This window comes from Vanessa cardui, chromosome Z, assembly GCF_905220365.1.
Source record: "Vanessa cardui chromosome Z, ilVanCard2.1, whole genome shotgun sequence".
Lineage (NCBI taxonomy): Eukaryota > Metazoa > Arthropoda > Insecta > Lepidoptera > Nymphalidae > Vanessa > Vanessa cardui.
The window spans coordinates 13,013,580-13,041,014 of NC_061154.1; the positions used below are offsets into that span (position 1 = coordinate 13,013,580).

Below are 27,435 nucleotides of genomic sequence, written 5' to 3' on the forward strand. Positions count from 1 at the left end.
AAAGATTATAAAAAATATAAACATTTTAGTGTATATTTTAGCTTCGTATAAAAATGTTCAGTAATCAATTTTGTTTTAACAAATACATAGAATTATTTAAGTAAAAATATTTACGACTTTATTGAATTGAAGTTGATTCCATAGTAGTTTTATTTAAAAACACACATTAGGGGCTAATCGTACACGTGATATTTATAGATCTCAATCTATGCTATCGATTTTTACCGTGAGCTATATTCTCTAATGAACAAAGATTACATTGAAGGGATTTCCACGATAGGGTTTTAGTGGAATTATTCTGTTTGCATGAATTATTGTACGATTTTAATTTAAACACTAATAATGTATGTTGTTAATTTGCGACTATATTTTATTTCAAAGACTTATGTTTAGTGCAATCATTATAAATAAGCTTATACTTTATGAATAAAATCTTAAAATAGATTTTTATAAACTTAATTAACTTAATAAAATTGGTCAATAAAATACTATATAATGAATAATATCTATTACTAATTACGTACTATTTAATAAATTTAAACAATTTTATAAAATGTATATTAACAAATGTAGGTGTAACAGTAATCAAGTACCGGCAAATAACTTAGCCATAACTCGTTACTAACAATACTAAAATAGTATATGTATTATTATTTATATATTCAAAATAATACAATACATTTATTACGTAATTTTCCCTTACTTTAAATAATTTGTAAAACAATAGAAAAACCAATATTGTTTATGATTTGAACTCAGAATCTTTGAATCAGCAGCCTCTTAAGCTCGTCACTAATCCGACGAGGGACTCGAGTCAATAAAGCAATCACAAGGTTTCGTGCCCTAAGGAATAATCATTAAAAATATTTTCTACTGTTCATTAAATTATTCACTAAAAGTATTTTTTGTTTTTTTTTTTGTTGAAATCGCATTATTGGCATTTTAATGGTATATACGTCGAAAATATAATAACCCGATACCTTAGGGTTATTAAGAAAAATAATTATTATAAAAATGTAACGGACGCATAAAAATCATCAGAATTTTCGTCAAAAGAATCCTGTAAAGGAAACTCTAAGAGGGTCGCAAAAGTTTATGAAGAGAGAATTAAAAATGTTTAAAAAAATAAATAAGATCCATTCGCGTCTTCCTTTCTAGTTCTTAACGTCATTAAAAATATTTACATACTTTTGTGTTGTTTTTAATTACTTTTTAGATTTATTATTTAAATATTGAATATTAAAACCAAAACGTCTGATCGGTCTGAATTACTTATTGATTGAAATGTTTATTTAAAAAAAAATGTAGATAGAAATAAATCTTTATGATGACGTCACGAATCGAACGTTGACTGATTAAACTACTTTAGCTACTTAGAATAAAAGTTTCTAGTGCAAGTTTTATAATGCGATGCCAGTTCATATGAAGAATTGATACAATACTATAGATAATATAATAGCGGTTAATTGTTCTCATTTTGAACACCATATCTGATATCTAACGCGATTACTGAAAATATTTTTATGTTTACTAGTTAAACCAAACAACGAAACAATGATAAAGATTTTTTTAAATATGACGACAAATTCATATGTAACATACTATAGTCTAAGTACGCAAGCGCAGAATTAAATGATGTCAAACATATTATCGAACATTAAAATATTATTATATTTAATTAGTATTTGATTTGAGTTTTTGTGTATATTAAACACACACACACACACACACACACACACACACACACACACACACACACTCACACCTAAGTATGCTCATATATTATAACATTTTATTTAGATGTATACATATTCCATACGACTATTTAATACGCATACTCCAACTAATTGTTTTGATACTTTATAATTGTTTGGTAGGCACTCGCGTGAAAGCTAAAAAGAGTAGTTATAGGATATTAATTTAAGATAATATAATAAAAGCTTTGCAACGCATCCAACTTTAATCAGCATGTGTGTATATTATTAAGGCTAAATGTACATTAGTCCATTTCCGTCCTTGATTGCGTTTAGTCGGGTAAGACACGTGCAAAATATTTGAGCTCTGTAACAGCAACTCTTACTTACAAGGACATTTGTGACATTCATAACTGTATAAATCTTCTTAAAGTGCAATTTAGTAATATTAGTTAAGATGGAGTTATAAAGTTAATACTCTTTCCACATTTCGTTTGCTTTGAATTTCGAATGCAGAGAATTTATTCATTTTCCGTGAAAGGAATACTAAAAATCGTGGGTATCAGTGATCCTATAAAGTTATCCCTTGATTATTTTGTACATTGTTGTGGAACACTTGATTCATTATCGAAATATTTCGACGAAATCTCTTCACAGCTTTCATACAATACGACGAATAAAAGAGACGGGTATTCGTTTCAAAAGTAAAATCCGCAGTCTTGGTATAAACACAATATTAATGTTCGTATACTCTGAGGAAAATTCAAATGAGATATTTTTAAGAAAATATAGATATAAACTCGTTGTATGGTGTTGTAGTTTCTCGTATCTTTGAAAATGTAAGATTTTTAATTCACAAACAATGGAGGCAGAAAACTCGAGGCAGACAAAATGTCGCACACGGTCGCATAGCCTAAGGATATATTTGTAGACGAAGAGCGCTCGTTTAATTTCGCCGTTAAGACTACATAATATACATGTACAATATTATATGTCCACATATGTAAGGATAACGATGGACATTAGTAAGTGTATAATAACTCTGCAAATATTATGTTTTGAAAATTATTTTTAAGTATCTATAGATTTAATTTCCCGCTAAGATTTTCGTAACACGATATCTAACTCTCTAGAATTAATCATGATCAAGATCTGAATAAATACGTTATGCTGATGCTAATAATTTAAGTACAGATACATGTTCTGTTCTAGGATGACACGTGCAAACATTCGACCCGTCTCGAGTCAAGGAATCGTAGTTGAGGACGAGAGCACCGTTAAAAAATACTAAAGCGGGCAAGTGAGGAAAACATTCGTCTCTTATTTCAAATTATATCTTTGTGCCTTTTACAGTTGCAAAACCTTTTACCTTGGAGTAATAGTGCAAAAAAAAATTAAAAACATGTAACACCCCGCCTCATTGCCTCCAGTGCAGCTGACAAGAGAGATGGTTCATTTTTCGCCCAAAGAATCAGAATTGCGATTTAACGAAAAAATGCTGCTAGCATTCTTGCGATTATTCCATGTGGCTGTTGTTCAAAGGTATCTATTTTTATTTTTTATGTCTATTAAATATTCTTTTGTCATTTTTAAACTGGATATATTTTATTGTAATGAAAATAAACAGCAGTAAAAGTTTTTTAAAACGTTAAAGCTCATATTTTATTATATTGTTTGTAACTTTTAAAATATTTATTATACTACTTAATACAATTAGTGAATAAATGAATCTTGTCGGGTCAAACCCAGGCAAGGCAAAGACCCACAGAATTTTTATGTACTTTATTTTTGTTTATAATTCATCTTTTGCTCGGCCTACAAAAAAAGTATCCTAAGGAAACCGTGTATATAATTTCATCGAAATTTTAATAAAAAGACCGTTTCTTTATCTTTTTTTATGTGATCATGTGGCAAATGAGATCACATGATGGAAATTGACTACCACCTCCCATGGACATCTGCAATACCACTTGCAGGTGCGTTGCCGGCCTTTAAGGAAGGAGTACGCTTTTTTCTTGATGGTTCTCATGTCGTATCGGTTCGGAAAAACCGACGGCGAAAGCTGGTTCTACAACGTGGTTGTGCGAGGTAGAAAATGTCTTAGAAATCGCGCCGTTGTTGATTTTCGGACATCAAGGTGGTGCAAATGAAACTTCCAATTTTGACGAGATGTCGATATCTTACTTATAATTAGTACTTCATAGACAAAAAACAATTGTTCACATACAATTAAAGATTGTTGAACAAATCTGATAGTTAATAGATTAAAACTAACATACATGGTATTTATCTGTTTAGATTAATCCCGCTTAAATAATACTACAGAAATACGTCCTAGTCATACTACTAATCTAAAAAAAAACAAAAGGTCGATGTCAATTCATTGTTATCATATTTTTCCTACAATATATGGAACAGAACGCTTATTAAAAATTCATATGATAATTTTCAAAGCGATTTCTAGCTTCTATTTCTTTATTAAAATCATAGAAATATATTGGAGTTAGTTGATAAAGTTTTTATTCGTCTAGAAATTTCTATAAAAACCGTTGATAAAACTTTTACGGAGGCAGTTATTTTTAAATAAAGCTAAGAGTAGATATTTTTAGTTCGTTCCTCGATAATTAGTACCATATCAATGGAGTCAAATACGCCAAGCACGACACGTGGGAGATCATATGTAAATAACTTATGTTATATTTACGTATGCAACAAATTCACAAAACGAACTAAGTCAATTGAATAGACGGATATAATAAGAAATAGTAAATGTCCTTTCCCATTAGTAAATCATTGTTTATCACGTTTGATACACAAGTTTCTTCATTTTGGTGTTTTCTTTAAAAATATCGTCGATCTCGACTGTGAATATAACGCTGCATGGAGATAAACCTTGCGAAGACTACGTTACTCAAAAATCAAAATCAAAATCAAAGTATACTTTATTCAAGTGGGCTTTTACAAGCACTTTTGAATCGTCATTTAACAATTAAGTGAAGCTACCACCGGTTCGGAAAGTAGATTCTACAAGGAAGAACCGGCAAGAAACTCAGTAGTTACTCTTTTTCATCATTTAAAAAAATACAGTCATGTTAGTTAATTTTTAAGTTAATACAATTCTTAAATTAATATATCCTGCCTGGAAGTCAACAGGTATTAATTCCATGCTTTTTTATCATCTACAAAATCTTGTATCGAATAATACGCCTTTTTCACCAATGTATTTTTTATGAACGATTTGAATTTACGAGACGGCAAAGTTAAAAATGTCTGTGGAATTTTATTATAGAAATGGATACCTTGCCCCAAGAAAGATTTATTGACTTTGCGGAGTCGGAAACTTGGCGTTATAAGCTTATCCTTACTTCTAGTGCATATACAATGATTATCACTGATTTTATCAAAGTTATCAATGTTACTGTGAATATACATGATATTGTTGTAAATATATTGCGACGCAACAGTGAGTATTCCTACTCTGTTAAAAACATCCCTAAGGGGGGATGCTGAAGATACTTCACACCGCTGTCAGTAAGCTCTCGCGCATCATTTGTTTTTGACGATGAGTTCCGCGCTGTCACATCGATCGTAAGCCATATGCTAATAAGAATATCTAATATAGATATGGATAACTAAATGTATCGGTAACATTTTAGACTATATCAGCAATTATCCTCGGGACTTTACGATAAATTACATGACGATGCATTAGGCCGACGGCGAAGTTGCCTCGCAGGAATATTATCGCGATGTGCACACGTCGCGATTATGCATAATGGTATTATGTGAGGTAAAACTCTGAATTAAGTTCGATCGTTAATTGTTACGATAGGAAACCAAACATTAACTAAAATTACTATAGGACCAGTGGTTAGAACGCGTGCATCTAAACCGATGATTTCAAGTTCAAACCCAGGCAAGCATCACTATATATACATATATGTGTTTAATTAGTCTTTATAATTCATCTCGTACTCGGCAGAGAAGGAAAACATCGTGAGGAAATCTGCATGTGTCTAATTTAATCGAAATTCTGCCACGTGTGAATCGAAATGAAGTGATCGCTAAGTCCAGTAGTGGGAAATTTACTTTACCATAGAAATAAAATGTTTCATGCATCAAAACACCTAATCATCGGAAATTGTTTAACATTATTTCACAAGTAAAATATGATGTTAGTTTTCACAGAGTAGCGCTGCGAATTACTTTACTTTACTTTACTTAATTCATTATGTTTCCTTTGGTTTAACTCTACTGAATAATATATGATCTCAATTTTAATAAGATATATTAAACTTATGATTATTCGGAATAAAGTCTGCATTCTAAAAATATAATATCTAGAAAATGTTCTCAGTAACGTGTGTATAATATGCACGTTGTTGTATGATGTGATGAATCTTCACGAAGTTTTGCATACGTGTCCTTTTGTGGGAAGATATTTATTCAGAATTCTAGTATTTATTTTAATTTCGCCAGCGGATGAGACGCGGTTTGAATTTAAAATATTCTTTTCCGTTTGCTATTTATTTAATATCTATTTCGTATTATGTTCTATTAAAAAATATTTATATTTTAAAGATGTTTTTTTATCTGTATTATGAATTGTAGGTAAATAACTAATGAGTATTTTCCGCTTTTACTCTGTGGAATCTATATTCATAACCGGTGTTAACTTTAAATTTAATTCTTTTTTTAAATTATAATTCAATGGGTCTCGTAAATGCCGACTTGAATAAAATAGATTTTGTTTTGTTTTATATCGCAAATAAAATAAGATGATAATATTGTACTTAGCATTTTTTTGAATAAATTAAGATGTTATATAAATATGCCTTGTTTATTTTAGTCTCAAAACAATTATTCCTACTTGATTCAATTCGTTAAGTGGATTGTTTTTTTTATTTTCCTTACTCATTAAAAATCAGATTAAATTCGATTTATTTTTATAACAAGAAAGAACATACTAATATAAAGAAGTTTCATCACCTACACATATCGAAAATTTCCTTCCTTCCAACTTAAGTCTTTATTAATATTAAACTCTTATGTGAAGTTTTTTTTTTAATTTGGCTGGCTGTATAACATACACACAACTATATATAAAGCCAAATATCAAATGTCTTATGGTTTGTATTCATAGCTGGCCAGTTGCTTTGGCAAAGTTACACGCATTAGTTATGCCCCATAGCGCTGACAGCTCTGCTATATCCCTTGTGCCCGTAATGTCTCTGCCTCATCTTTTACACCGCAACACAACAATACAGATGTTGCTCTAACATATACAATATTTTCTCAGAATTTGATACTTACTTTACATATTTTAATCTGTCAACGTGATTTAACTAATACTTTAATCACTACCAAGCTTTTGTATATGTATTCGTTAATACATTAGAAATGTCAATGTTATTTTTGGAACGTATTTAAACGTTCTTTTACAGAATTTTGAGTTTTTATACTACTTTTCATATGAGATGATTAATGCTATAACAATACGATTATATTCTGATTGACTGACTAATATTAATATCGAGTCTGTTCGTGTATTATGTTCATATCAGGACATGCCAGGATATAATATAATCATAATAGTCTTATATATCTATGTAATCTTAATATGTAATAATTCTATGATTCATAAGGTGATGTTAAAACAAAATTTATAGATTTTAATATAACGATTAAAATCTTAGATTTGCATTAAATTAAAATTAATTTGAATTTATTTATCACCATCGTTAATTTTATTGTAACGCTCTATATCGAATTTTGTAAATAAGAAAAGATTAAAGTAAAGTAACAATAAAGTACGATGTTTAGTACGAGAAGAATTATGAATAAAAAATCAGTGGTTCTTGCACTTGAACCCGCAATCATCGGTTGAGATTCGCGCGTTCTAACTTTTGCATCAGCTCAGCTCATTTATAAGTTAAAGGGTATAAAAGCGGAAGCATAAAACGTATTTTGCACAACAACAAAGCCGCGAAGAATAACTTGTAATAAGTTTTAAAAAGCTAGTGTAAGTAGAGGTTCAGTCTCGTATGAAAATGTTTTGAAAACTGCTCACATCTTGAATAGTTAACATATTTAAGTTTATAAGCAGTGACGTAACTTTGATAGCTAAAGCAGTGGATGCTATCGAAGCCAACATTCTCGGTTTCATTATTCTATTAAGCTTTTAGGTTTTTTATAATGTCGTTGATTTTATACTTATGTAGAATAATTAGGTTCTTTAACATGTAAACTACAGGTTAAATAATCTTTGTGGGATTCAGTGAATGCCTTTGTGAAGTACTTATCCCTTCGAGTGTAAGTCGATTACAGTTTAAAGGTTAATACTCTGCAACGGTTAGGTTTTCAGTTGTTTTTTAATATTTAATTATTTTTGCACTAGTACAATAAAATAGATTTTATTATTCAAATAGTAAATAGGTACGTATTTAATAAGTATCATTGATAACAACGCGGGAAATTATTTTAATGTAGAAATAATGTTAACAGTCATGTAATGTTAGTGCAAGATTTTTTTGAGCGTAAAAAGTATGTATATTTATGCCATTGGTCACTGTTTATTACTTATGCATGCCTGTGGTGTGTAAAGGATGTGCTCGGCGAAAAAGAAAAACAACGATATAACCAGTTTATTGTGGAAAATTAACACAAAACTCTATGATGGTCTTTTCAGTTTAACTCTCAGAATATTTTTAATAAACTGAGGGCGGTAAATTAGTGCTGTACATTCCGTAACAACGACGGCCATCAAGTTGCGAGTTGATAAACATCCTAATTTTTTAGGCTAAAACAAATGTATTTAATATTAAAAATTTGAAAGTACCTCTGTCTGTCCGTCGCTCTTTCACGACCAAACCAATTAACCGAATTCCATGAAATTTGGTGTGAAGCATACTTGAACTCCAAAGAACCATATCAGCTATTTTTTTTGTCTAACAAACGACAAGCACCGCCTAAAACCCGAGCGAAAACGCGAGAGAAAACGAAAGCAGCAACTAGTATGCGCCGTAAATTTCATTCCAATAGAAGTGATGGCGTTAAATGTTTACAAATACTTTATTTTAATAGCAATAAATATTTATTGCTAACGAGATTTTGAAAGTTCCAGTTTGAATTTAATTTTAATCCAGATATTATTTTATTCAGAGGAGAAACTCATATCGTATTATCATTCATCAATATGCATTATAGTTATGGATTTCTCATAGAACAAAATATGTGTTATATATAATGTTCTTCTTAATAAATACATACCTCCCTTTATTTTGTCGTGGTGATCTCGTTGGCCTCGACTTTTGGAACTCTAAGTGAAATCGAATTCACGTTTAATGTCAGAGTTTTTTTTCTGAGATTAGCTTTAGGCGGCAAATCGTTAATGCGAAAACTGTTTACATATTTTACATATTCTAATTGATTCATAAATCTTATTATTATTTAATATATCTTCTGTACGTATCCATATTGTAAAAAAGTGTTATTTAGGTTTAATCTTATAAACATAAATTAAATAAAAAATCTTGTAGGCTTGGTTTCTTGAGCAGTTTCTATTTATTATTTGTAGTGTGTTATGTATATGTTATGTCAATGGTTTAATTAATTTATAAATAACAGTAGCTCACGAATAAATGAAAATAAATAGATATTCTATTGTATTGAAGTAATTCTATATAATTTAGATCCACTTCGTACTATCACTTGCATATAACTGCAGAAAATCGTTCACGTAGTTAGAGCACGTACGACCTACAACGCGGTTAAACAGTGACTGAGCGCTACCAATCTCAAGTTAGACTCCCCACCTCCATACGCATAAGGACACTGCGACTCACGTGGGTGTTTAAGATAATATATATTTTTTAACTTTCGTACATGTCTTTAGTTTTGATATCGATTGTACTATTTATAGAAATTGTAATCGAATTAATGTTCGAGTGATCCGATTTGTACATAGAGTTTTTTTTTAATCTTAAGACCTTAGAAAGGTACGAAAACTGATGCCTTCAGTGAATGACTGTCACTAAAGCAGCAGGAACGTCTTAGGTACTAGATATAATAATTTTATTGTTTTAGGGGATGAACTTAAGGAGTAATGTTGTATTTCTCTATCGTCTGACAACTCCACGATGACGTATAAGATAAGTCAGCGTTTAACTTACCTACTAAAGATGTTTCAATATAAAGCCGTAGATGTTGTGATCACTTACCATCGAATTGCGTAATACAAGATCACTTAAAAAATGCACAAAGTTACACGGATAAAAGTGTATTATTTATACGTAAAAATATTTATAACTATACAATTTCATAATTTCCATGACACTGAATATTTGAAATTGCTGATCTAGCAAAATCTTGTCACGCTGATCTAGTAAGAAGGTTACGTGTAAGCGATGACAGATTTAAAAATCTTTTAAATCGACAACAAATGATTTCAATTTTCATTATAACGCTTACTGATTCACTGATGCATTTTTCTTCAATGTACGAATAATACGTAGTAACAATTTCATGGCACATAATACGCTTTGAAAACTTTACTTTAGAGTTCTAGTGATAATAGATCATAGTTATATCGGGCCTATAGAATACTGCCCTTAGGTTCCACTCACTTTGGCACGTGTCCAACTTAGGCAAGAGAACTGTCGGGAAAAATACTGCTTCATCGGAATGAAGTACATAAATATACGGGTAGTTTCACGGGGAAGCGATCCTTTGGGGAAGACGCCATAGTCTAGTTGTTTGCGTAATTGAATATAATGTAATCGATGTTCATAATAATAATATCGATAACGCCTAAATCGATAGGAAAATCGATATCGATAAAGGAGCTTTACATTCTATTGGAATATTAAAATCATATTAAAGATACGAATTGTAAATTTGTTACAGAAATACGTAAGTTGTAAACAATTTTGAACTTTATACAAAAGTTATTTATGTAATTTCAAACTTTTTTATATTTATTATTACTTAAATTCACAGGAGCCGAGATGCCCAGTAGTTAGAACGCGAGGAAACCTGCATGTATCTTAATTCATCCAAACTCCCACATGTTTATCTACTAATCCACATTGGAATAGCGTAGTGGAATAAGTCCAAACTTTCTCCTCAAACGAATAGGAAGCCTTAGTCGAACAGTAAAATTTATCATTTACTACATTTATACAGAATGTTACCTTAACGTAAATTAATTTAAAAAAATAAATCCTAAATTAAAAAGAAATATCGCAATGCACTTGCAGAGATTTTTGATTTGGTGGAAGAAATTTCGTAGCGGAAAATATGGATTTTGTACTGCACGAATTTCATGCAAAATGTACCCACTAGCCTTGGACGAAATGTCTTTCGTTATCGCTTGCATATTCGTTAGCAAGTACTATCCAATACACGAGATCAGAACTGATTGGTCGATATGTTTGAGTTGGATGTGTTCACTGTATTTTTAATCAAAGTCATTTTTCATTTCCTTTTAAGTATATTGTCGGCACATTTTCTATTACGTGTTGCAAATTTTATCGATACCTAATGACGTCATTGATGCTGCTTAAACTTGAAAATATTTACTATATTAAATATGAAGTTATTTAATTTTAAACTATCGACATTTTCATAGCAAAACGTATTTCGTGGTATTTATTATTTTGAAGTTGTATTGAATCAATCAGAAAAATGTTGGACGCTTGATAAAATTAAATTAAAAATAACAAAGTAATAGTGACTTTTTTTTTCATTATCAGCGATTTTTTAAGACTTAAATAGAAATTATATTCGATACTATATTCGTATAGATAAAATGTTCGGTACTTGTTATTGCTTTTCACAAATAACATTGAAAAACCTGAAAGGTGATAAATGCTATTAACTTCGGGCTTAGCCTTCATCGTGTCCTTTGAAGTTTGCTTCATGTATTGGCTCATGTTTTGTATCTGTTGGCTGGATTGAGATTAATTAAGTATTTACTTGTATAGGACATCCTTACACAAATCTTTTAATGAGGATTTCTCCCTAAGAATCGGAAATTGGGAACGCCAGAACCGGGACAAGGCCGGCACTCGCGTATCTGATGATACTTCACCTTTGTATCGTTTTCGATATGTATCAAGCTTATTAACATCAATTCCCAAGTGTTCTTGCATAAAATGATAATATTATTTTTTAAATAGGATTCTTACCAAATCCAACATGGATTTGGAATCAACACTAAAAATAATTCGTAAATCGTTAAATAATGCAATAATCTTAAGCGATAATTGCGGTTTAAGCTCCATATACTTGGGATGTAAAACGTAAGGATATCTGTCAAAAGTATCCACTAGTACTCCTTTACGAAGCGCGGTAGTACTTTGCGATAAAACTTTTTTTTCAAAACGAGGCTTTGGGTCACTGGTTGATCATTTAAAATTTAAATAAACTTATATTTTAAATATGCTGTATCTTATCTAGTTCTAATTTAGTATAAATGACGTAAAATTATGCAAAGTTCTCATTACATACACGTGTTAGGTCCATCGTAATAATAATAGTTAGGGAGGCGAATCCTTGACGCCGCCGAGTTATAGGGTCGCGAACTTGTAAAAAAAACACGTTAATCCGGCATTCTCGAGCGCGATTTTTATTTTTTTTATTTTGAAGAATATAATCTAAAACTTACTAAAAATACAAAATCTGCCGGTTTCTGCATGACCGGAAGTGTGGAGGAGCCATTTCGTCTTCCGAAAAACGCGTTGCGGCATATAAGTCGCAATGAACGATACATTTTGCAAAAAAAAAAGTTTAAATCAACAAAAAAGGTAATTTTATTTTACACAAAAAAAGCTCTCTCTACATTTTTGTCCAAAGTTAAAACTTTTTGACTTAAAGCATCATAAAAACTCAAACTCCCGGTATTTTGAGTATATCTCGAAAACTGAGAGTGTGTTAAAAAAATCGATATGAAATAACGATGATTAAATTATGTCACTTTTATTATATCACAATTATTTTTTTTCTATAGCTTCAATTTTCGTGCACTCAGAAAAAGTTACGCGTATCTGTATACAAAAGTATTATTAAAATGTCCATTTTCATGTATGTATATTATTCAATAGCCTGTTGATCCTTTAATTGTTTTTCGGACGTACCGTAAGCAAAACGAAGTGAAGAATTGAACCAAAAAAGAGGGAATTGAGAGAAAAGAGGAGAAAGAAAGGAAAAAAAAGAAACCAAAAAACCTTTTTCGGTCAGATTAAGAGAACCCACCAACATTTTTGTCAGATTAAGAAAATATGCTTTCAGGATACCGAGATAAACCTCCCCTATGAAAATCTGACGCGCTCGAGTATTTCATAAAAACTTTTTTTTTTGCATTTTCAAAAAATTATCGTAACTTATCGTCACGCCGAAATCGTCAGTTTTTTTAAAGGGAGCTTCCTTGGGACCTACTTAACATCCGAAAATCTGACGCGCTCGAGTAAATTTTTTTTTTTTGCTTTTTTGACTACTTTATATGCCTACCCCCACCACGCAAACCGGCAGATTAGTATACCGTTGTTATCAGAGACACTTGGGGCATACGTAGTATATATATCTGAATAATGACGAATGAATATCTGACGCGCTCGAGAATGCCCAAGTAACTGTTTTTTTTAACATTTTTGAAAAACCGTACACGCCAAACCCACCGCTAAAATGGTTTTTACCATACGAGCTTTTCTTTTCGAAATTATTTTATCTTTCGATTTTGATAGGTCTCGATGGCGCCGTTGAATTACGCCATTAGCTACCTCGCCTCCCTAACTACAAGACAAATGTAATAAAGATAGTTGATGAATGTATTTTGTTCTTTGCATTGGAAAAAAGCCCTTTAAAAGTGTTATAAGTTCAAATCAATTCAAATTTTTTAATAGCACGAATTCCAATTTGTGAAATGCTTGCTTGGAACAAAATTATAAAAGATAAATGAGAATATAAAAGTTAAAAATCAATCGCAACAGGAATCTGAAGTTCGGTGTGTTCTATTTCTTTCGTGTACGAAGTAAATGCCGTAATCAACTTAGAATTTGTTCGCTAGAGAAACTTCTGATGTTTTATATTTGGCTTTTCTTCAGACGTTCTCTTTTTGATACTGTTTGAAGTTATTATTAAAATAGATTCACGTTTAGTATCAAAATATCTCTTGATACGATAATATGCTATCATTAATATTATCTCTTAAATTAAATGAAACTGTCTTAGTTATTCGTCTATCTAGGTCGAGCTTTAGGGCATAATTTCTATATTGTGCTTTCTTTAATTAAAAAACTTCAATTTTACTTTTGAATTTGCAAATGACATTTTGAATTAAAAGCCAATTTAAAACAAGGTTTTAGAGTTAATTTTTTTTGGATGATTGCTTATTCAAATTAAAGATTGACTTAAAACCGTATATTCTTCGACAAAAGAAATAGCTTTTGTGTTAATTTTTTTTAACTTTCGAGATCCTTTGTTTCAAACTGTTGAGATTTTTTCAATGCATTGTTACAGCCGTATTCAGTGATTGATGTGTAATTACTTAATTATTTTCGTTAATTTTCTGAGGTGGTATTACGCATTACCATTAGAATAAAATATTTATGCTTACTAATAAATGAGGTGAAATGTTTTAATGCCATAAAAAATAATTAAATATATGGATATTACACTTAATTCTGAAGAAGAAGGTTGTTTCCGCGTTTGGTGCAGCATATAAGTAGCTAAGTTTCGCAGTTTCGCTCGCCTTAAATTTTAATCATTACCGTGACAGGCGCGAATATTTCTTGTTCTAGTGACGACTTAAACTTTGGCAGTTTCAGCAGATTTTTAAATTAACAATTATATATATTATCAAATTAAATTTATCATTGAGGCGAGGTGATATACTTTTGATGAAACTTTTTGCACCACAACTCCAAGGGCCATGGGTCAGCAAATGGAACAAAAAAGTAATTTTATATAATAACGAATATTTAGTTCCGTTTTTGCTTCAGCTTTTTCCGCAGCGGCACCGGCTCTTAACATTGTTTTTCGGATATGAGATGGGGCCAACGTGTCAACGCATGTAGCGTCCCACACAAGGACCCGTCCTCGTTCCCAGGGAACCAATGTTAATCCATCAGGTCTCTTACCATCATCACGACTAATTCCACGAGGCTCAGTTTAGTTTAGTTTCCTCATTGCCTCCACTGGTCACTGGCTGGTTCGTTTTTTTGCCCAGAGGATCGGAATTGCGATTCAACGGGGAATGCTGCTAGTATTCTTGCCACCATTTTACGTGGTCAACATTTATACAGTACAGTACAGTAACTAGTTTTAGTACATATTTGTATATATTTAAGCATTTTACATTATTAATTCTTATGTTAATAAACTTTGATTGTTATAATTTAACAACATCTATAAAAGGTATGTGGGAAGTTTTTTCAAGAATTTGTCTTTAAATAATGACAATATTTGAATTGCCGGGACTTATAAATGAATAACCTTAGATTTCACTTCTTCTAGTTTACTACTACTTTAAAATTTTCAATCCTGGAGAAAGGTCACATATAAAATTTAACAACTACGAATGATTTTTTCAAAATAAAGACATTTTTTTTTAAATATTCTTCTTTTAATACCTATGTAACGAAAATATAAATATTTGTAATGGCGAGATGAATTAAACTTTTCATGTTTGTTATTCGTACCTTCTTCTATATAAGTTTTAAATTATAAGAAGCAGCTATATACATATATATATCCTAGTATACAAAAATTAATATTATACAATATACTTGCTTTGTATTTTTCAATATTTATTCCTTAAAATGTATTCAGCCTTGAACTTCACCTCAACATTCAAGTATATATTTAAATATAAATATATTGCTGTAGTGAGGATTTAGCCGAATTTAGTATTCATTTATCCATTCCACTCATCAATTATATGACTTGATTCGTAACAAAAAGACGGTAAGGTATGTTTCTTAATTTAAAACTACCAAGAATAGGGTTCATGTATATCTGTAGCAGTATTGTTAAAATAGTACATTAATTTGAAATTTACATGTTAATCATGCTTATAATTATTTCAATGATTACGTTAATATTCACTTGGCATTATCCTTATAATGCAGTGATGCGACACCGATTGTCTGATCGCAATGCAGTTGCTGTCACTGCAGTTCCATTATGATTTACGATGTGTTAAAATTTTATTACACGAACGAGTACAACAAATAAGTTATCCTTCAAGCGAGGTTAAAACAGGTACGTTTTAATATTTGAGCAATCTGTGATTCGGCTATTGGCGAATTGGGCAGTACCGACTCGTTTGCCGTCACGATCAACGGCATTGTCATGCCGTTCTATCATGTACCGCCTTTTTCTACTAGCTTATATTATGTATATACGCGTGTGACGCGTATACTTTATACATCATCGCTCTCTTTGTGAGCGTACTACGTGAGCCTCTCTGTTCGACTACACTATAATCGTTGTTTCCGCCACTTCTATACAAAGTTATTAATTATAATTATATATTAATTCAATAAACTTTAATATCTATGTTTCACAATGGCCTTAGTGCTTTGAGACGTGTATGTTTTTTTCAATTTTAAATTTGACGTAAACTTTTCATGCATTTAATTAATATTAACAATTGAAAATGTAATATCTATATATGTGATATTTTAATGTATGTAAACGAATGAGAGTATATGGCAACTAAAAATATTGCAAAATGGCAGAGCAAAAAAGAACACAGGAAATTGAGAGAGGGTACGTTCCTGGGTTCGGAATTGAATGTTGTGTCATTCGTCAACACATTAATGCAGTCAAAACGGTTACGTTGCAAACTATCGTGAAAAAATCCATTCCGAATGCGAAAAATCCAATCAAAGTCACTAGTCAATAAAAATTCGTACATATTTATCAACTGTTGATCTTAAGGAAGTATGGAGTTTTACAACATTATTATAGTTAATTTCTTTTATTCGTGCTCGTTTCACGGCGTATGAAATAAAATGTAATTGAATAAAGTGTATTAATACAAACAATTGTCTGACTTTAACCTGGATTATTTTAATCAAGTAAATTTATGAATGGGTATTATTTTAACAAACTACACGATAAGCAAAATTTAATCAAGCTACCGAAAATAATTCGACGTTGAAAAGAAAAAAAGTTTTTTTTTATTAAAATAAATAATCAGTACTTTTTTTGTATTAATCATCAAAACATATTGACGTCTCAGAATACATCATAGTTATACAGATGTGAAATATGAGTAGGTTCGTAAAGCGTTAACTCTTATCCGTATTTGGAACCGGGAGCTCATTGAATTTGGCTCTGACAGGTTTTCGTTGAGTTATTACCTTGAGGGATGAACTGTACTGCAAGCCTTATAAATCTTTAATACGAAGAAATACTTTTTAAGGCAAAAATTGCGATGATGAAAATTTTTATTGATATTTATTAAACTGCGTGATAAATGCTGTTACTGATATAAGTATCATTCTCAGAATGAAAAAAATTATCTCAATAAAATGTCTTAAATTATCTTCTCGTACTTTCAATGCAATACACGTATAAGTATATACACAATTTTAATCTTAACGGTTCGTATTAGGTACTAAGACTTCAAAGAAGAATTTCAATGAAAAATTTACCTGCCCGGGGTCACATTATGAAAACCACTAGAAGGTTATTGTAATGGATCCACGGACGGGTAGGGCTTAATTATTATCAAGAATCCGTATTTTCATATTCACATGTCAACGTTAGTGTAGGTATTTACTTAGCTTAGTATCTTTTTACTGTCAAAAAATGTGAAAGTAAAATATTTCTTTTTGTAATAATCATTAAGTACGGTGGACCTGCAAAAGGCCATCAAATGTTAAGCGGTCACTCCAGTGCATAGACATTTACGCTGTAACCATTCCTTGAAACACCAATGCGCCACCAACCTTGGAAACTAATATATTAATTCCTACCTGTAAACTGTCTCACCTTTCGAACGATAGCACAACAATACTAAATATTGCTGAAATTTATCCTAAATTATTATACTATGTATCTATTTCTAAGTTCGAATACGTGTTTGTATTTATTAATTTGATAACGTGCGAAAGTGTATTGTGAGCACGTGATTCTGTGGGTGGAATGCTCACCGCCTCTACAAGTGTTCCATAATCCAAAGTTACATAATACTGTTTATTATAAATAAGAAATACATTAATCTCACTTAGTCAGTTTTTTTTTAAATACATTCAGAATACTGTTCTCATATTATACACAATTTTAGTGCAGCGATGTTAGAACTTACGTAATGTTTTAAGCTTCATTATAGTAAAAGCTTTTAAAAGCCGAGCAATGCAAGAAAAGGATAATGCTGATAAAACATGGAATTGTTAACCTATTTCGTGTAGTTTGTATACGTTTTTCATTTTTCTTCGCTTCACATACTTAGACTTTTACTTTTTGTGGAAAATCTTCGTTAAGAACGTATTTTTTAAGTGGCCGGAGTAAAATTAAACCCTTGAATGTCTAAATATAAAAAGAGCCAGGCAATATTAAACTAAAATTTTAGAAAATAGCCGTAAGGTAAGTGAATTTGTTGATAACAGTCATGTTTACAACGTTTCGACGATATTGCGAAATAAAACTTTTTAAAAAACACGTTTGTTAAAACGGTTTCATAAAAATTCTCAATTGAACTTTTGAATAAAGTAAGTAAGACCCTACGCAATCAAACCGAATATCCTTTTAAATTTCTTTTCATACAAATTTTGGTAAATTGCAAAATGCGAGTTTTACGATTGATAAGTCCAAGGGAGATCGTTAGGAGAGCTCCGTAATGCCGTAAACGCCCTATTAATATTCTAAAGCCAAAATCATCTTTATTTAAATATCTTCTTAAAACTTGAGCTGTTAAACTTGATTTAGCTACATTTACGTATATATCTATAAATGAAATCGTTCTGTAACTGCGAGGACTCTACTTGGTGGTAGGGCTTTGTGCAAGCCCGTGTCAGATGGTACCACCCATTCATTATTTATTCTACCGCTACTTAGTAATGTTGAGTTTCAGTTTGTAAGATGAGTAAGCCAGTGTGAGTACAGAAACGAGGGAAATAATTTCTTAGTTTCCAAGGTGGTTGACGCATTTTAAATGTAGATAATAGTTAATATTTCTTACAGCGACGATTTATACTGGCGTTGTTGACCGCTCATTATTGTTAGCCCAAATGCAATCAACCGAACAATTATTAAAAATATATGTATTTAAATAACAAAACGTGGTGTTACGCATGATGAAAAAAGAAGGAATATTGCAATAAGTGTATTCTTAAAGTTCTATTTTGTCATATATCGATAAAGAAACATAATTTATGTCATTAAAATGTCTGTTAAATCACTTAGTGGAAAAGGAATCATTGTTATGATAAATTGGATTCAGATTTTAACTTAAGAAATAAGAAATAAAGATCATTTTTACTATTCTCCTTGCGTCAACTCGCGGTTGCGATAGGTACGTTTGAATAATAACGTCTGTTTTCCATAAGTTTACTAACGTTTTTATCTTAAATAATATTATTTTTCACGAAATTTGAAGTATATAAATATTATTTGACACAACATTAATATTATATGTGGTTTACTCTTACTCTTCTTGTTTTATGATAAAGAGTTAATATGAATAAAACTTAAATAGAAATATATAATATTAATAATAAATAATAATCATTGGACAACATTACATACATGACTCTGATCCCATTGTAAGTAGTTAAAGCACTCGTATTATGGAAAATCAGAAGTAATGATGGTTCCACCAACACGCAGACCCAAGACTCGACTCGAACCTGGGACGTCGGAGTAGTGTACCCATTCAAAACCGGTGTACACTATACTGAACCACGGAGGTCGTCAAATGTCAAATGAAATATATTAGAAGTGAATAAGTCCAGAATAAGCCTAGTTGTTAGAAATGTGGAAGGTGGATGTTAACTGAAGATCAAGAGTTTAAGCCCGAGCGAGCACTGCTGAGCTTTGATGTGCTTAATTTGATTTTATAATTCATCATGTATTCAGGAGTTAAGAAGACCTCGGTACAGATCTCCTCGCGTCGAATAAAATTCTGTCATCCACTTATACGAATTTCAACAGCGTGGTGGAATAATATCTTAATATTTTCGTTAGCAGAAGCGGTCTTTGCTTTATATATTAGAAAATTAGAACGAAATTAAGATATTACAATTTATGAAGTGCAAATGAATGTTCAATAACATTGTCACTGAGGTCCTTAAAAATATAATTTGTCTAATAAAAGTTTTTGGAGTTACAAAAGAATCTCGTTTTCAGATTGAACGACTTACACACAGAAAATTCCAAGTAGACCGAACTCTCTTTTATCAAAGAGACATTATGTTTCTAAAAGAAAGCACTAGTGGAGAGACGAAAACTGTTCCGCAGCGCTTGGGTTTCTTTTACTTTAAAAATTCCCACACAACTCTATACAAAGAAGTTTACATGCGATGAAATATACTCAACTTATATAACGCGGTAAATGTTTGTATTAACACGCGTTACTATTATTAAGAATATTAATTAACAGCCCCATGAGCGTACGAAACTAATTTTGGTATTCATACATTGATTAATTGATATTTTTTAAGCTACTTAAAAATAGAACTAATTCGATTCAAGCATCAATTTTAACTGAGTATTAAAGCGAGTTGTTTAAGCGACTATTCACTCAACAAATTATATATTATCTAGCGATATTGTTGTAAATCGAATTTCGCTCTGAAAGCAATAAGGTACCGATATTGTTTATGACTTGGTGCAAAACGTAGAAACTGTGAAAAGTGTACTTAAATAAGAGTCCGGAAGAGGATTAAGAGCACAGGCTGAATTCTTTTCACTATTTCGCTTTTAAAATACATTTTTGCAGAAAAGAAAAATAACTATAGGCTGCACAAATAAATAGTTTAAGAAGTTAATTTTTGAAAAATGTATTCTATATTCAAAATTTTTGAAATTTTGAATATAGAATACAATTGTTTTTATTAAAAAATATCATATAACTTTAAACTATACGTGTAAAAACTTTTTATGTAAACGTTTCAATTTTGTTGTGCGTCTTTATAATTTGTTGTGAATTAATTTTATCTGAATAAGTGAATTTGTTTATATAAATTTAAAATTCAATGTGGCATAGCGATGTGTGTTTACAAAACCCTAGATTTTTTTTAATTGAATCGATTTTCTGAAACAATCTCATTACACATTCGATAATCATTCTATACATTTCGTACTCCTACTAACATCATCATTATATTATGCAGTAGATATGCACTAGCTACGTTTTGCCATTGAAATCTAAATTAAAACAAAACGGGGAGCAATTAGTTTACCGCAGCTAACAATTGGAAATTGTTTAATTTAAGATCTTTAGAGAACTGTGGAGATTGGAAATGTCTTATAGCTCAAGACAATGGCAAAGTCTTCAGTCGAATAATTACGAAACAGTCCGATGACAATATCTTCGTGTAGTTTCGGCTAAGTTGTCAATAGTGATTGTACAATCATTTATTATGCGGTTACGAACAATTATTTACACCTAAAGGTATTTTTAAATTGCATACGCTATAACAAAATCCTTTCGTTTCTAAAACCCCAAGATTAAATATATTGTAAAACGAAACAAGCTGTCGCCGTCGTTAAAGAGATTCCGTGAAGAAATAACCAAATGTATCTATCAAAGTAATTCTTACGTATTCGATACATATGATTGACGAAAACACGCAAACTGATTACTTTTGTTATTATAGTAAAGAATATATCGTGCATGGCTTCAAATATTGAACGTTTGATATATATATATTTTTTTAATACAACCAATCTAGAAGGGAATCGAAGGCTATCTATGATTTGAGCTTTAATATAAGATTTTACGAAGCAACTAATAAATCTAAAATGAAATTCAATAATTGACTTTGTAATTATCTCATCTCAAGTGTTCTATAGTAATGTGTAAATAAAGCTAATTATAATATTTTTAACAAATTTAATGAGTGAAGATTTTGTGAAGATTTATTATACGAGAGATCTTACATTTCATAATATAGTTCAGAATAATTCATTTGAGGGCGACGAAATATATTCACCCAAATTTTGTGTATTTTGGTTGAATAATAAATAATTACAATAAGACAACGCCAAGCCAAGACTAATATTATTAAATGTGAAATATTAATCATACGCGAAGTGGAATATTAAATTGATACAAGTTCGTGTCATCTATTTCATCTCAGGTGTTTGGAGTTATTATTATTATTCAAACGGCACTTCATTATTAAGATATAAAGGACAACAGATATTTTAAAATATGAGGTAATATATGACGTAAAGGCTATCTTTATCTTTACTTTAATGGAGCATTTGGTGACATTAAACGGTGAGAAGATGGTGCTTTCTACCGATATCTTGGCGGCATTTCAAATGGTGCCAAAAACTAAATTTAATATAACAAATTGCTCAAATGCCGTTTATTAAAATTATGACAGATATTGCATGTTAAGAACATTGTCGTTTAGCGGAAGTTTTTTCGAAGTTTAATAACTATGTTTTCTATTAAATGTTACTACAAAATTTCCCGCAGGAAAACTTTCGAATGTAAACTTTTAATATTTTTCTTAGTAATTTTATGTGTCGTAAGACTAATTGGATCATTGATGACAAATTCGCAATGCAGAAACAATCGTATGTAAGTGAGCGATAGAATAAGACAGAGTTTCGTAACAATAAGCGGGAGGCGCAACAATGATAGCCGGCACTCTTAAATCACCCCGCGCTTTGTCCGTGAAACTCCAAAAGTTGCACTGAACTCGTGAACCTGACGGTTTGGCACTGGACGACCGGGAACCACCAGGGAACTGACCACGCGGGTGCAATCGGCGCGTGAGGGCCGTGCGCGGCGAGTCCGCGCTCATCGGGCGCGGCTGCCGGCTGGGTCTAGCGTGGCGGGCAAGCGGCCACGGCGCCTCCACGCTACTGCGGCACGCGCCAACCCGCGCTTGCCCCGCGGCCCGCACCGCGACGCATCCCCCACCGCTCTTCGTCCCGCGCACCCTGCCGCGGCACCACTGCCACCCGCACGCACGCCGCATTCTTGCGTTCCGGCCGCCCTCAGCTTCGGCGCGGAAACAATCTGCACAAAAAGCCTACGCCTCACCACTCGGGCACTCTGCTACTCGACCGTTACGTGCACCCCACATGTTGATATGTTGCCATCTCTAATTCACGATATATTCTTTCAGTACCTGAAATTGTCCTTAACGTAGATATTATTGCTGTAACTATATTAAGGTTTCACGGGTGAAAGCAGGAGCAGGAAATTACTATACGTGCTATACGTATGAGTATACTACTAACAAACTTGCTCAAATTCTGTCGGATGACCGCAAACTGAAACTTGCTGTCCTTGTGGTAAAATCTGCTAAAATTTCCCTCGACGAATAAACGCGTTTAAAATTATGAAAGAGTTTATATAATTTAACATTCAGTTGAATTTTAGATTCTTCATAGTATTATCATAGCTAAGTACTAACCGAAATTTTGCGACTTTGTCGAAGTTATGACGCAGTTGGTCGAATATTCAACTAAATTATGATACATCAGACGTTAGTTTCGTGTATTTTGGAAATAGCAATATAATTTAATAAGAGAGGGCTCTTTGCTGGCATTTTCTAACAAAGTTAACTCTGTAAGCGTTTGCATACCAGTAGATATATTGAGCAATTTGAAAACCCAGGGACTCGTTACTTCCAATTCCATTCGTCTGCGGCGATCATTTGCAAAATTGTAAATATAGTTTCTGTTATTTGACACAATTTGTGAAAACGTCCTATGTAATAACGTTGTTTTAAAGTCTTAAATTTAATTAAGTAGTTATTAATCAAATGAGTGACAAAGCTTTCTACATCATCAAACTTCTCTAAGTTTAAGTAAGAGAAATATTTACCGGTTGGATCTTCACCCAGCAGTGGGTGAAAGTGGGCTTAAAATGATCATGATAATGATAATTATATAATTGATGAATGAATACGTGAATCAAAATCACATTATATTTGAAGCTGAGATTGAGCTTAGCTAATACGAACATAAAAATGAAATAGGTGACTAAAACGGAGATTAAACGACTATGATCGCATATAAACCTCTATTAAATAGCGTTTCGGAATATCTTTTAAAATTTAAACCTTATCGGCGTTGAATTTACTCAGTTGATAGTGTATTTGTTCAATGTTTCTGAAATGAACTGTAAAACTTGTTACTTTTATCATTTTCTAGATTCAGTGGAAACAACATTAAACTATTAATAAATATTAGTCACAAGAAAATAGTGTCGTTAATTTTTAATAATGTATCTTATATGATAACTTATAGTACACAGAAGGCTTAATACGAAAGATTAATTAAAAAATATTTAACCCTATTTTTGAGAAAGAATCAATATGAGTTTAAATTAAATTTGTTATCATTAATTAAAAAAAATACAATACAAATTTCAAAAGTTTGGAAATCACATCGAAAGTTACAACAAAGTAAAGCCGCTTCCTTTGATACCGCATCCAAAATGTTCTAATTAGTAAATAATATGTGTAATTCGGTGAAACTCTCGATACGGTAAATGATCATTTAAATTTGATCACATCGAACAGGAATTATTCGAATAATAAGTCGATGACAATGCGATAAAACACAAATCATAACATATTTTTTATTAGCGTTAACACGACACAGCGTTTATGCATTTATTAAAATTCTTTCTAGTAACAAAACTGTTTATGCCTTCACGCGTCTCAAGTTATTCTTGTACGATACTATGACATGTTAAGTTATGGAAACAAGCAAAAACAACCACTTTCCAATAAGAATGTCAAATATATGTTGTCTCAAAATAAGGTCAAAGTAAAAGGAACTTATGTAAGTTTATTCGGAGAATATATACGGCCAAGTATTGGAAACATAGACACAGAAAGTTTAAAATTGGATCGCTTCTACCCACGTTAAATGTACGTGTAATCCCTTGTTACCAGACATAAGTGAAAGGTGGACTGGGATTGTTCCCGTCCATCCTCAGGGAAGAAGTCACAGGTCGGTCGCTTGTGCAAAATAAAAATGCAAATTGCTGGCAGAGGTAAGGGTGAGGTCTTAACGCGGCGGATTTACGATTATCTCCCTAGGGAAAATGCGGATGTGACCAAGCGCTAAAAATACGTAGACCCGGCATAATAAAATTGAACCATTTAATCGGAAAAGCTTTTTACCTTGGCTATTCCTCTGTTTATATTTGTATTGTTCTTTGCAATTGTCATTGAAACCAATATTTAGTAAATATTTTCGTATTATAACTCACCTTTATAATTATCATATTCTATTGTTTCAAGTTTTTTATTTATTTACTTTTATAACATTAGATATGAATTTAAAAAAATAAAGTTTTATAAATAATTCGTTAATTTAAATGTAATTTGTTAGTAAGGTTAAAAATTGTAAGAAAAAAATTACTAGTTAATTACATTCGTATAAAAATAACCGTTAAAAGTAAAGTCACAGCTCCTAAAAGTTTTGACATTTGCCAATCAGCGGAACCTGATATGAAAGGCAAGATTAGGAGCTTGCGGCTTTACTGCGAGGTGAAACTCGTATGAGCAATACGGTTGAGAGTCACATTTTTACACTGAACATTTTTTCAGTTTACATCAAAACTTTTACTTTTATCAAAATATTATTGTATTCGTCTACAATTAGTATTAATTTAAATAAATATATCTACAACATGTCCTTGATATTTAATTTTAATAAATAAAATATTTGATATTGAAAACCTTTTTATATTGAGATTTTGTATTCGTTAATACATAGGTATGTTTTTTAAATTAAAACTGCTTGTACATGTGTGAAACGGGTTAGCTGCATATAAACCCCTTATGCAAATTTTGAACACTGCTGTCCGAACAGTAGTTTCATGTATAAGTTTTACATAATTTAAATCATAGAAAATCTTCATATTAATTTGATTCAGCAAAATACTATCTTTAAATATGATCTTTTAAAAATACGTGGCGGTAATACCTAATAAAATTAGTTGGTTAATAATATATTTTATACTTTTATAGCCTGAAACAAGTCCAACTTTTTTTGGCTAGCAAAAAGTCTGTTAGAATTAAGACCGCGGTGACATTTACCAACTAGTGATTTATCGATTACCCATGATTTGATCATTCGAGGCAACTGTAATTAAAAAATAAAAAGGCATGTTCTCAATGCGACAAAATGAAAACTTCACAATAACAGACGTGTTAAAATATACAGACACGAACGAATTTATGACGTAGGTATATCTAGTAAATGAGAGCGCAACGTCATGGCACATTTATATTCCTGCACATGACAAATAGATCGTAAAGGTGTTTGTCGAGGTCCAATTGTGTGATTCTAACTAGCATGATGATATGTCCGGTGATCGGAAACGTGTTCCGGTGTCAAACAATATACTTCAACTCTGTGTTGCTAGAACAAAATATTTGTAAATATTACATACATTATATTTTACACTAGCAAATAAATATAGATGTCATGTTTTTTAATTCATAGCAATATAGGTGTTTTATTAGGAAATACTATTAATGCGGTGTTGTTTCGTTTTTTTATGTGTATAATTAATTCGTCGATTATTTATCGATTATTTTACAAATATAAATTCTACTTATGACATTAATAACGATCGATGAATCGGATGATTCTTTAGATTTACATTTTATATCTAAAGATATCTTTAACATTAACGATTACTCGAGTTGTAAATTAAGTACATAAATAAATAACTGTTTTTTTACAAATAAATCATGAACATCTTACATGAGACCAATGCAGGTATATCACTTTTGTATTTTATAATCATAATCGAACGAAAACTTAAGAGTAACTGAGACGAATCGGATCGGGTTGAAAAACTTTCGGAACATTAAAAATTCATCGGCAGTGGATCGAGTTTTGATACTGCTGTACAGAGACGATATACACTTTATTATTCCAATTAGAATACACAATAACTACGCCTTTGAAACGTTAGAAAAATATGCATTATGATTTAAGTTTAGTAAAAATTATAATGTTTTTGATAAAGATCTATTTGGTAATCTTTAGATATAAATGATTTTCATTTATATTAATAAAAACAGAGTTGAGTTAATAAGATATTTATAAACCAAATTGTTTATCAATCGTTGCTTGTCAATAAAACGATATTAGAGGTATGACACATATATTAACAAAGAACAAAGTTTAAAAAAGGAACCGTCATTGTAAATATTTTTTTTTTCATAAAACGTAATTCAGGATCAAGGAATTTCCATTATCTCAAAATCAACAGTAGGTACTATTTTGAGAAAACAGAAATTAAGACAAGGGGTTTTAAAAATGATTTAGAAGTAGGGTTGTAAGCAAGCTCATCTGTGTAGGTATCGACTAATTAACAAAAAGAACTTCCGAACAAGCTCAATAAAATCGTTTTGGTTGATCTTAAGATTGACACCAATCAACTAAGTCTTCAATTTTATGTATTATGAACTAATATTTTAAACAAAATATTGTGATTGCAGCAATATCAATTTAGAAGTAGTTCATTATAATCTTAATCGAATACATTTGGTTAGTTTATTACGAACAGATTCCGCAT

At 31.1% G+C, this 27,435-nt stretch overlaps 1 protein-coding gene across 7 annotated transcripts in view; it reads right to left on the reverse strand.

Annotated features, from left to right (window-relative positions):
• LOC124543380 (potassium voltage-gated channel protein Shaker) overlaps positions 1 to 27,435 on the reverse strand; it is a 358,981-nt gene that overhangs the window by 127,330 nt on the left and 204,216 nt on the right. The window contains exon 1 of one of the 7 annotated variants that reach the window (XM_047121588.1): positions 22,630 to 22,708. The exons of the other annotated variants lie outside the window; for them this stretch is intronic. The gene's annotated coding sequence lies outside the window, so the exon portion shown is untranslated. Of the gene's footprint in view, positions 1 to 22,629; positions 22,709 to 27,435 lie in introns of those variants that run through there. 7 annotated transcript variants of the gene reach the window in all.